This window comes from Pseudophryne corroboree, unplaced genomic scaffold (genome assembly GCF_028390025.1).
Source record: "Pseudophryne corroboree isolate aPseCor3 unplaced genomic scaffold, aPseCor3.hap2 scaffold_855, whole genome shotgun sequence".
Lineage (NCBI taxonomy): Eukaryota > Metazoa > Chordata > Amphibia > Anura > Myobatrachidae > Pseudophryne > Pseudophryne corroboree.
Window position 1 is genome coordinate 42,742 of NW_026970434.1, and position 12,345 is coordinate 55,086.

At 37.4% G+C, this 12,345-nt stretch overlaps 4 non-coding genes across 4 annotated transcripts; all 4 read left to right on the forward strand.

Annotated features, from left to right (window-relative positions):
• Nucleotides 1-275: 275 nt before the first annotated feature.
• On the forward strand, nucleotides 276-439 carry LOC135043349 (U1 spliceosomal RNA). Its single transcript, XR_010236236.1, has one exon. It is a non-coding gene; the product is annotated as a U1 spliceosomal RNA (small nuclear RNA).
• A 152-nt stretch (nucleotides 440-591) lies between these two features.
• Nucleotides 592-754, forward strand: LOC135043356 (U1 spliceosomal RNA). The gene has a single exon (XR_010236243.1). It is a non-coding gene; the product is annotated as a U1 spliceosomal RNA (small nuclear RNA).
• Nucleotides 755-1,425: 671 nt separating this feature from the next.
• On the forward strand, nucleotides 1,426-1,589 carry LOC135043350 (U1 spliceosomal RNA). The gene has a single exon (XR_010236237.1). It is a non-coding gene; the product is annotated as a U1 spliceosomal RNA (small nuclear RNA).
• Nucleotides 1,590-1,741: 152 nt separating this feature from the next.
• LOC135043362 (U1 spliceosomal RNA) lies at nucleotides 1,742-1,904 on the forward strand. The gene has a single exon (XR_010236249.1). It is a non-coding gene; the product is annotated as a U1 spliceosomal RNA (small nuclear RNA).
• Nucleotides 1,905-12,345: the final 10,441 nt, after the last annotated feature.

A 12,345-nucleotide genomic window follows, 5' to 3' on the forward strand; every position in this document is an offset into this window, starting at 1 on the left:
TTTGACCCACTGCTTGGATGGCATTACCATATGCAAATCAATCTGCTGCAGGCCTTCCCCCAGGAATGCTTGCACTAGTTGTTGCATTTGGTTTGTTGTTTGGGGGTGCTTCAGTATTAGGCAGCCTTCTGCCCTCCCATGTTCATCTGAAAATATGTGTTCTCCCTGCAGTTGTTGTCCCCAGATGAGAGTTCCCTTGTGCTGCCTCAGTTGAATCTCCTTTACTTGACAGAGATGTGCCTGAGCAGCGGCCCTCCCCAGCCCTATCCCAAATCATACTTATTTTGCATAGGAGATACCATGGTCATGAAGATTGTTCTCCCAGGGTGAGGTTCATTCATTGCATTCTGGGTATGCTGACCCCTGTGATTTCCCCAAATGTGGGAAACTCGACTGCATTATTTGTGGTAGTGGGGGACTGTGTTTGTGCTTTCCTCTGCTCAGCTCTGGTAAAAGTCAGATTTCTTTGTCTCAGATCTTCCTCTAGCCTTGTTCTTCTTTCGAGAGTTCCCTTGAGCTGCCTCAGTTGGATCTCCTTCACTTGACAGGGGGGTGCCCGAGCAGCGACCCTCCCTAGCTCTAGCCCAACTCCTACTTACCTGCCAGGTGAGATACTATGATCAGGAAGGTGCTTCTCCCAGGGAAAGGCTCACCCATTGCACTCTGGGTGTGCTGCTCCTGCGATTTCCCCAAATGTGGGAAACTTGACTGCATAATTTGTGTTTCCTCTGGTCGGCTCTCGTATAATTCAGATCTCTTTGTCTCAGGTCTTTCTCCAGCCTAGTTTGCTGTCTGTTTCCACTTCTCTTTTCTTGAGCCGCTCCCTTCTATGCCCTTGCGCACTATCCTGACCTCTCCCGTCTGCTTACTTTGTGCCTTCCAACGCACAATGCATACTACAGGTAGTGCTGCAGGGCCCACACCCTTTTACATGCTTTACAGAACAGCTCTGGAGCTGTTACAGTGCCCAGCTGCTGCAAGAAATCATCTTGAATGCTTCAGGGGCTGGGGCATAGCCAACATGAGCCCCACACCGAAGGAGGGTGGAGATGTTTAATGCGAATTAAGGGTCATCCAAGCGCCACAAAAGGATGCCATGCCCTGCACATCCCTTTTTTCTTTTCATATGCAGATGAGGGTTGAAGCCAACTTTGACCCACTGCTTGGATGACATCACCATATGCAAATCCATCTGCTGCAGGCCTTCCCCCAGGAATGCTTGTACTAGTTGTTGCATTTGGTTTGTTGTTTGGGGGTGCTTCAGTATTAGGCAGCCTTCTGCCCTCCCATGTTCATCTGAAAATATGTGTTCTACCTGCAGTTGTTGTCCCCAGATGAGAGTTCCCTTGTGCTGCCTCAGTTGAATCTCCTTTACTTGACAGAGATGTGCCTGAGCAGCGGCCCTCCCCAGCCCTATCCCAAATCATACTTATTTTGCATAGGAGATACCATGGTCATGAAGATTGTTCTCCCAGGGTGAGGTTCATTCATTGCATTCTGGGTATGCTGACCCCTGTGATTTCCCCAAATGTGGGAAACTCGACTGCATTATTTGTGGTAGTGGGGGACTGTGTTTGTGCTTTCCTCTGGTCAGCTCTGGCAAAAGCCAGATTTCTGTGTCTCAGATCTTCCTCTAGCCTTGTTCTTCTTTCGAGAGTTCTCTTGTGCTGCCTCAGTTGGATCTCCTTCACTTGACAGGGGTTTGCCCGAGCAGCGACCCTCCTCAGCTCTTGCCCAACTCCTACTTACCTGCCAGGTGAGATACTATGATCATGAAGGTGCTTCTCCCAGGGCAAGGCTCACCCATTGCACTCTGTGTGTGCTGCTCCAGCGATTTCCCCAAATGTGGGAAACTCGACTGCATAATTTGTGTTTCCCCTGGTCGGCTCTCGTATAATTCAGATCTCTTTGTCTCAGGTCTTTCTCCAGCCTAGTTTGCTGTCTGTTTCCACTTCTCTTTTCTTGAGCCGCTCCCTTCTATGCCCTTGCGCACTATCCTGACTTCTCCCGTCTGCTTACTTTGTGCCTTCCAACGCACAATGCGAACTACAGGTAGTGCTGCAGGGCCCACACCCTTTTAGTTGCCTTACAGAGCAGCTCTGGAGCTGTTACAGTGCCCAGCTGCTGCAAGAAATCAGCTTGAATGTTCTTCGTTGATTGATGGAAGAAACATCTTACAAAAACTCTCCAGATTATTGACTTTTTAAAGTTTTTCTAGGAAACGTTCTAGATGAATGCTTATTAGCGTTTGTCAGAATGTACGTTTGCAAAGTGTCACTGTGGCGCAATCAGTTAGTGTGTTCGGTTATTATCCAAAAGATTGGTGGTTCAATCCCACCCAGGGACGTAATTTACCTTGTTATCAGATTTTGGTGATCTTTAAGTAGACAAGTCAAAATTTCAAACCCCCTCTTGTGGTGTAGGGTACCTGGCCTTCTCTGATGTAATCAGAGTTAGATTTGATTAAGTGATTTTATAAAAAAAACAGCTAGGAAGCACAATTTAGCAGTGGGTTGCAGAGAAAAAGAAATATGCTGGCAAAAAAATCCAATTGAGTGATTAAACAGCTCTTCATTTTCTGGCTTTATTTTTATGCTAACAAATTTGTTCTCTGAAAAGTGTCCACAAAGCCAAGTATCTGATTAACACCTTTGTAGGGATGGTTTTTCACCTATTACTAAATTAAACTTGCTTCATTGGAAAGGCAGCAAGATGCATCGTCATTTCAATATCTACTGAAATAATACAGGTTGACACCAGGAAACATTAACGCCACTGCATCCTTGCTGCTTTCTCATGTGGAAGTCTGTTTAATGTGAAAACAAGGTGATATCTAATTAGCACACAGGTAAGGAATTAAGAAAATCATTATTTAAGGGTGAAGATGTTTCTCACAAAATCGTTGCCCCAATGCATCATTGAAATTCAAGCTGGAAAGATGATTTTAATATATCACTTGTACATTTTGTATTGCTCTTCTGGTGACAATGTAGTTTGTTTTTGTCAATTACCATTTTAATAATAGGGTAAAGAAAATTAAGTGGATTTTTGAAAGAAAACAATACTGTCAATATACTATTAAACAAATTAAAATGGTAAAAGTTATTGTACTTTAAGTAAAAATAAAAGAGCTAAAATATCAATCCCAATTTTGGATTACTTTAATTAAAAAAAAATGCATATAGCAGAGGATAGTTTCAATCTGCCTACCTCTGGGTTATCGGCCCAGCATGCTTCCATTGCAGTACTCTGCTGCACATGTAAGTGCAAGAGATCCTGAAGCACTCACTCATCATGGGAAAGTACCAATGTGTTTCTTCGTTGGTTGATGGAAGAAACATCTTACAAAAACTCTCCAGATTATTGACTTTTTAAAGTTTTTCTAGGAAACGTTCTAGATGAATGCTTATTAGCCTTTGTCAGTATGAACTTTTTGCAAAGTGTCTCTGTGGCGCAATCGGTTAGTGTGTTCGGCTATTAACCAAAAGGTAGGTGGTTCAATCCCACCCAGGGATGTAATTGACCTTGTGATCAGATTTTGGTGATATTTAAGTAGACAAGTCAAAATTTCAAACCCCCTGTTATGGTGTGGGTACCTGGCCTTCTCTGATGTAATCAGAGTTAGATTTGATTCAGTGATTTTATAAAAATAGATAGGAAGCACAATTTAGCAGTGGGTTGCAGAGAAAAAGAAATATGCTGGCAAAAAAATCCAATTGAGTGATTAAACAGCTCTTCATTTTCTGGCTTTATTTTTATGCTAACAAATTTGTTCTCTGAAAAGTGTCCACAAAGCCAAGTCTCTGTTTAACACCTTTGTAGGGATGGTTTTTCACCTATTACTAAATTAAACTTGCTTCATTGGAAAGGCAGCAAGATGCATCGTCATTTCAATATCTACTGAAATAATACAGGTTGACACCAGGAAACATTAACGCCACTGCATCCTTGCTGCTTTCTCATGTGGAAGTCTGTTTAATGTGAAAACAAGGTGATATCTAATTAGCACACAGGTAAGGAATTAAGAAAATCATTATTTAAGGGTGAAGATGTTTCTCACAAAATCGTTGCCCCAATGCATCATTGAAATTCAAGCTGGAAAGATGATTTTAATATATCACTTGTACATTTTGTATTGCTCTTCTGGTGACAATGTAGTTTGTTTTTGTCAATTACCATTTTAATAATAGGGTAAAGAAAATTAAGTGGATTTTTGAAAGAAAACAATACTGTCAATATACTATTAAACAAATTAAAATGGTAAAAGTTATTGTACTTTAAGTAAAAATAAAAGAGCTAAAATATCAATCCCAATTTTGGATTACTTTAATTAAAAAAAAATGCATATAGCAGAGGATAGTTTCAATCTGCCTACCTCTGGGTTATCGGCCCAGCATGCTTCCATTGCAGTACTCTGCTGCACATGTAAGTGCAAGAGATCCTGAAGCACTCACTCATCATGGGAAAGTACCAATGTGTTTCTTCGTTGGTTGATGGAAGAAACATCTTACAAAAACTCTCCAGATTATTGACTTTTTAAAGTTTTTCTAGGAAACGTTCTAGATGAATGCTTATTAGCCTTTGTCAGTATGAACTTTTTGCAAAGTGTCTCTGTGGCGCAATCGGTTAGTGTGTTCGGCTATTAACCAAAAGGTAGGTGGTTCAATCCCACCCAGGGATGTAATTGACCTTGTGATCAGATTTTGGTGATATTTAAGTAGACAAGTCAAAATTTCAAACCCCCTGTTATGGTGTGGGTACCTGGCCTTCTCTGATGTAATCAGAGTTAGATTTGATTCAGTGATTTTATAAAAACAGATAGGAAGCACAATTTAGCAGTGGGTTGCAGAGAAAAAGAAATATGCTGGCAAAAAAATCCAATTGAGTGATTAAACAGCTCTTCATTTCTGGCTTTATTTTTATGCTAACAAATTTGTTCTCTGAAAAGTGTCCACAAAGCCAAGTCTCTGTTTAACACCTTTGTAGGGATGGTTTTTCACATATTACTAAATTAAACTTGCTTCATTGGAAAGGCAGCAAGATGCATCCTCATTTCAATGTCTACTGAAATAATACAAGTTGACACCAGGAAACATTAACGCCACTGCATCCTTGCTGCTTTCTCATGTGGAAGTCTGTTTAATGTGAAAACAAGGTGATATCTAATTAGCACACAAGCAAGGAATTAAGAAAATCTTTATTTAAGGGTGAAGATGTTTCTCACAAAATCGTTGCCCCAATGCATCATTGAAATTCAAGCTGGAAAGATGATTTTAATGTATCACTTGTACATTTTGTATTGCTCTTCTGGTGACAATGTAGTTTGTTTTTGTCAATTACCATTTTAATAATAGGGTAAAGAAAATTAAGTGGATTTTTGAAAGAAAACAATACTGTCAATATACTATTAAAACAAATTAATTGGTAAAAGTTATTGTACTTTAAGTAAAAATAAAAGAGGCAAAATATCAATCCCAGTTTTGGATTACTTTAATTAACAAAAAAAAATGCATATAGCAGAGGATAGTTTCAATCTGCCTACCTCTGGGTTATGGGCCCAGCATGCTTCCATTGCTGTACTCTGCTGCACATGTAAGTGCAAGAGATCCTGAAGCACTCACTCATCATGGGAAAGTACCAATGTGTTTCTTCGTTGGTTGATGGAAGAAACATCTTACAAAAACTCTCCAGATTATTGACTTTTTAAAGTTTTTCTAGGAAACGTTTTAGATGAATGCTTATTAGCCTTTGTCAGTATTTACTTCTGCAAAGTGTCTCTGTGGCGCAATCAGTTAGTGTGTACGGCTACTAACCAAAAGGTTGGTAATTCAATCACACCCAGGGACGTAATTGACCTTGTGATCAGATTTTGGTGATCTTTAAGGAGACAAGTCAAAATTTCAAACCCCCTGTTATGGTGTAGGGTACCTGGCCTTCTCTGATGTAATCAGAGTTAGATTTGATTCAGTGATTTTATAAAAACAGCTAGGAAGCACAATTTAGCAGTGGGTTGCAGAGAAAAAGAAATATGCTGGCAAAAAAATCCAATTGAGTGATTAAACAGCTCTTCATTTTCTGGCTTTATTTTTATGCTAACAAATTTGTTCTCTGAAAAGTGTCCACAAAGCCAAGTCTCTGATTAACACCTTTGTAGGGATGGTTTTTCACCTATTACTAAATTAAACTTGCTTCATTGGAAAGGCAGCAAGATGCATCCTCATTTCAATGTCTACTGAAATAATACAGGTTGACACCAGGAAACATTAACGCCACTGCATCCTTGCTGCTTTCTCATGTGGAAGTCTGTTTAATGTGAAAACAAGGTGATATCTAATTAGCACACAGGTAAGGAATTAAGAAAATCTTTATTTAAGGGTGAAGATGTTTCTCACAAAATCGTTGCCCCAATGCATCATTGAAATTCAAGCTGGAAAGATGATTTTAATATATCACTTGTACATTTTGTATTGCTCTTCTGGTGACAATGTAGTTTGTTTTTGTCAATTACCATTTTAATAATAGGGTAAAGAAAATTAAGTGGATTTTTGAAAGAAAACAATACTGTCAATATACTATCAAAACAAATTAAAATGGTAAAAGTTATTGTACTTTAAGTAAAAATAAAAGAGCAAAAATATCAATCCCAGTTTTGGATTACTTTAATTAACAAAAAAAATGCATATAGCAAAGGATAGTTTCAATCTGCCTACCTCAGGGTTATGGGCCCAGCATGCTTCCATTGCAGTACTCTGCTGCACATGTAAGTGCAAGAGATCCTGAAGCACTCACTCATCATGGGAAAGTACCAATGTGTTTCTTCATTGGTTGATGGAAGAAACATCTTACAAAAACTCTCCAGATTATTGACTTTTTAAAGTTTTTCTAGGAAACGTTCTAGATGAATGCTTATTAGCCTTTGTCAGTATGTACTTTTGCAAAGTGTCTCTGTGGTGCAATTGGTTAGTGTGTAAGGCTATTAACCAGAAGGTTGGTGGTTCAATCCCACCCAGGGACGTAATTGACCTTGTGATCAGATTTTGGTGATATTTAAGTAGACAAGTCAAAATTTCAAACCCCCTCTTATTGTGTAGGGTACCTGGCCTTCTCTGATGTTATCAGAGTTAGATTTGATTCAGTGATTTTATAAAAAAACAGCTAGGAAGCACAATTTAGCAGTGGGTTGCAGAGAAAAAAAATATGCTGGCAAAAAAATCCAATTGAGTGATTAAACAGCTCTTCATTTTCTGGTTTATTTTTATGCTAACAAATTTGTTCTCTGAAAAGTGTCCACAAAGCCAAGTCTCTGATTAACACCTTTGTAGGGATGGTTTTTCACCTATTACTAAATTAAACTTGCTTCATTGGAAAGGCAGCAAGATGCATCCTCATTTCAATGTCTACTGAAATAATACAGGTTGACACCAGGAAACATTAACGCCACTGCATCCTTGCTGCTTTCTCATGTGGAAGTCTGTTTAATGTGAAAACAAGGTGATATCTAATTAGCACACAGGTAAGGAATTACGAAAATCTTTATTTAAGGGTGAAGATGTTTCTCACAAAATCGTTGCCCCAATGCATCATTGAAATTCAAGCTGGAAAGATGATTTTAATATATCACTTGTACATTTTGTATTGCTCTTCTGGTGACAATGTAGTTTGTATTTGTCAATTACCATTTTAATAATAGGGTAAAGAAAATTAAGTGGATTTTTGAAAGAAAACAATACTGTCAATATACTATTAAAACAAATTAAAATGGTAAAAGTTATTGTACTTTAAGTAAAAATAAAAGAGCAAAAATATCAATCCCAGTTTTGGATTACTTTAATTAACAAAAAAAATGCATATAGCAAAGGATAGTTTCAATCTGCCTATCTCTGGGTTATGGGCCCAGCATGCTTCCATTGCAGTACTCTGCTGCACATGTAAGTGCAAGAGATCCTGAAGCACTCACTCATCATGGGAAAGTACCAATGTGTTTCTTCATTGGTTGATGGAAGAAACATCTTACAAAAACTCTCCAGATTATTGACTTTTTAAAGTTTTTCTAGGAAACGTTCTTGATGAATGCTTATTAGCCTTTGTCAGTATGTACTTTTTGCAAAGTGTCTCTGTGGTGCAATTGGTTAGTGTGTAAGGCTATTAACCAAAAGGTTGGTGGTTTAATCCCACCCAGGAACGTAATTGACCTTGTGATCAGATTTTGGTGATATTTAAGTAGACAAGTCAAAATTTCAAACCCCCTCTTATTGTGTAGGGTACCTGGCCTTCTCTGATGTAATCAGAGTTAGATTTGATTCAGTGATTTTATAAAAAAACAGCTAGGAAGCACAATTTAGCAGTGGGTTGCAGAGAAAAAAAATATGCTGGCAAAAAAAATCCAATTGAGTGATTAAACAGCTCTTCATTTTCTGGATTTATTTTTATGCTAACAAATTTGTTCTCTGAAAAGTGTCCACAAAGCCAAGTCTCTGATTAACACCTTTGTAGGGATGGTTTTTCACCTATTACTAAATTAAACTTGCTTCATTGGAAAGGCAGCAAGATGCATCCTCATTTCAATGTCTACTGAAATAATACAAGTTGACACCAGGAAACATTAACGCCACTGCATCCTTGCTGCTTTCTCATGTGGAAGTCTGTTTAATGCGAAAACAAGGTGATATCTAATTAGCACACAGGTAAGGAATTAAGAAAATCTTTATATTAGGGTGAAGATGTTTCTCACAAAATCGTTGCCCCAATGCATCATTGAAATTCAAGCTGGAAAGATGATTTTAATATATCACTTGTACATTTTGTATTGCTCTTCTGGTGACAATGTAGTTTGTTTTTGTCAATTACCATTTTAATAATAGGGTAAAGAAAATGAAGTGGATTTTTGAAAGAAAACAATACTGTCAATATACTATTAAAACAAATTAAAATGGTAAAAGTTATTGTACTTTAAGTAAAAATAAAAGAGCCAAAATATCAATCCCAGTTTTGGATTACTTTAATTAACAAAAAAAAAATGCATATAGCAGAGGATAGTTTCAATCTGCCTACCTCTGGGTTATGGGCCCAGCATGCTTCCATTGCAGTACTCTGCTGCACATGTAAGTGCAAGAGATCCTGAAGCACTCACTCATCATGGGAAAGTACCAATGTGTTTCTTCGTTGGTTGATGGAAGAAACATCTTACAAAAACTCTCCAGATTATTGACTTTTTAAAGTTTTTCTAGGAAACGTTTTAGATGAATGCTTATTAGCCCTTGTCGGTATATACTTTTGCAATGTGTCTCTGTGGCGCAATTAGTTAGTGTGTACGGCTATTAACCAAAAGGTTGGTGGTTCAATCCCACCCAGGTACGTAATTGACCTTGTTATCAGATTTTGGTGATCTTTAAGTAGACAAGTCAAAATTTCAAACCCCCTGTTATGGTGTAGGGTACCTGGCCTTCTCTGATGTAATCAGAGTTAGATTTGATTCAGTGATTTTATAAAAACAGATAGGAAGCACAATTTAGCAGTGGGTTGCAGAGAAAAAGAAATATGCTGGCAAAAAAATCCAATTGAGTGATTAAACAGCTCTTCATTTTCTGGCTTTATTTTTATGCTAACAAATTTGTTCTCTGAAAAGTGTCCACAAAGCCAAGTCTCTGATTAACACCTTTGTAGGGATGGTTTTTCACCTATTACTAAATTAAACTTGCTTCATTGGAAAGGCAGCAAGATGCATCCTCATTTCAATGTCTACTGAAATAATACAGGTTGACACCAGGAAACATTAACGCCACTGCATCCTTGCTGCTTTCTCATGTGGAAGTCTGTTTAATGTGAAAACAAGGTGATATCTAATTAGCACACAGGTAAGGAATTAAGAAAATCTTTATTTAAGGGTGAAGATGTTTCTCACAAAATCGTTGCCCCAATGCATCATTGAAATTCAAGCTGGAAAGATGATTTTAATATATCACTTGTACATTTTGTATTGCTCTTCTGGTGACAATGTAGTTTGTTTTTGTCAATTACCATTTTAATAATAGGGTAAAGAAAATGAAGTGGATTTTTGAAAGAAAACAATACTGTCAATATACTATTAAAACAAATTAAAATGGTAAAAGTTATTGTACTTTAAGTAAAAATGAAAGAGCCAAAATATCAATCCCAGTTTTGGATTACTTTAATTAACAAAAAAAAATGCATATAGCAGAGGATAGTTTCAATCTGCCTACCTTTGGGTTATGGGTCCAGCATGCTTCCATTGCAGTACTCTGCTGCACATGTAAGTGCAAGAGATCCTGAAGCACTCACTCATCATGGGAAAGTACCAATGTGTTTATTCGTTGGTTGATGGAAGAAACATCTTACAAAAACTCTCCAGATTATTGATTTTTTAATGTTTTTCTAGGAAATGTTCTAGATGTATGCTTATTAGCCTTTGTCAGTATGTACTTTTTGCAAAGTGTCTCTGTGGCGCAATCGGTTAGTGTGTTCGGCTATTAACCAAAAGGTTGGTGGTTCAATCCCACCCAGGGACGTAATTGACCTTGTGATCAGATTTTGGTGATATTTAAGTAGACAAGTCAAAATTTCAAACCCCCTCTTATTGTGTAGGGTACCTGGCCTTCTCTGATGTAATCAGAGTTAGATTTGATTCAGTGATTTTATAAAAAACAGCTAGGAAGCACAATTTAGTAGTGGGTTGCAGAGAAAAAAAATATGCTGGCAGAAAAATCCAATTGAGTGATTAAACAGCTCTTCATTTTCTGGATTTATTTTTATGCTAACAAATTTGTTCTCTGAAAAGTGTCCACAAAGCCAAGTCTCTGATTAACACCTTTGTAAGGATGGTTTTTCACCTATTACTAAATTAAACTTGCATCATTGGAAAGGCAGCAAGATGCATCCTCATTTCAATGTCTACTGAAATAATACAAGTTGACACCAGGAAACATTAACGCCACTGCATCCTTGCTGCTTTCTCATGTGGAAGTCTGTTTAATGTGAAAACAAGGTGATATCTAATTAGCACACAGGTAAGGAATTAAGAAAATCTTTAATTAAGGGTGAAGATGTTTCTCACAAAATTGTTGACCCAATGCATCATTGAAATTCAAGCTGGAAAGATGAATTTAATATATCATTTGTACATTTTGTATTGCTCTTCTGGTGACAATGTAGTTTGTTTTTGTCAATTACCATTTTAATAATAGGGTAAAGAAAATGAAGTGGATTTTTGAAAGAAAACAATACTGTCAATATACTATTAAAACAAATTAAAATGGTAAAAGTTATTGTACTTTAAGTAAAAATAAAAGAGACAAAATATCAATCCCAGTTTTGGATTACTTTAATTAACAAACAAAAAAATGCATATAGCAGAGGATAGTTTCAATCTGCCTACCTCTGGGTTATGGGCCCAGCATGCTTCCATTGCTGTACTCTGCTGCACATGTAAGTGCAAGAGATCCTGAAGCACTCACTCATCATGGGAAAGTACCAATGTGTTTCTTCGTTGGTTGATAGAAGGAACATCTTACAAAAACTCTCCAGATTATTGACTTTATTAATTTTTTCTAGGAAACGTTTTAGATGAATGCTTATTAGCCTTTGTCAGTATGTACTTTTGCAAAGTGTCTCTGTGGCGCAATCAGTTAGTATGTACGGCTATTAACCAAAAGGTTGGTGGTTCAATCCCACCCAGGGACCTAATTGACCTTGTTATCAGATTTTGGTGATCTTTAAGTAGACAAGTCAAAATTTCAAACCCCCTGTTATGGTGTAGGGTACCTGGCCTTCTCTGATGTAATCAGAGTTAGATTTGATTCAGTGATTTTATAAAAACAGCTAGGAAGCACAATTTAGCAGTGGGTTGCAGAGAAAAAAAATATGCTGGCAGAAAAATCCAATTGAGTGATTAAACAGCTCTTTATTTTCTGGCTTTATTTTTATGCTAACAAATTTGTTCTCTGAAAGGTGTCCACAAAGCCAAGTCTCTGATTAACACCTTTGTAAGGATGGTTTTTCACCTATTACTAAATTAAACTTGCTTCATTGGAAAGGCAGCAAGATGCATCCTCATTTCAATGTCTACTGAAATAATACAGGTTGACACCAGGAAACATTAACGCCACTGCATCCTTGCTGCTTTCTCATGTGGAAGTCTGTTTAATGTGAAAACAAGGTGATATCTAATTAGCACACAGGTAAGGAATTAAGAAAATCTTTATTTAAGGGTGAAGATGTTTCTCACAAAATCGTTGCCCCAATGCATCATTGAAATTCAAGCTGGAAAGATGATTTTAATATATCACTTGTACATTTTGTATTGCTCTTCTGGTGACAATGTAGTTTGTT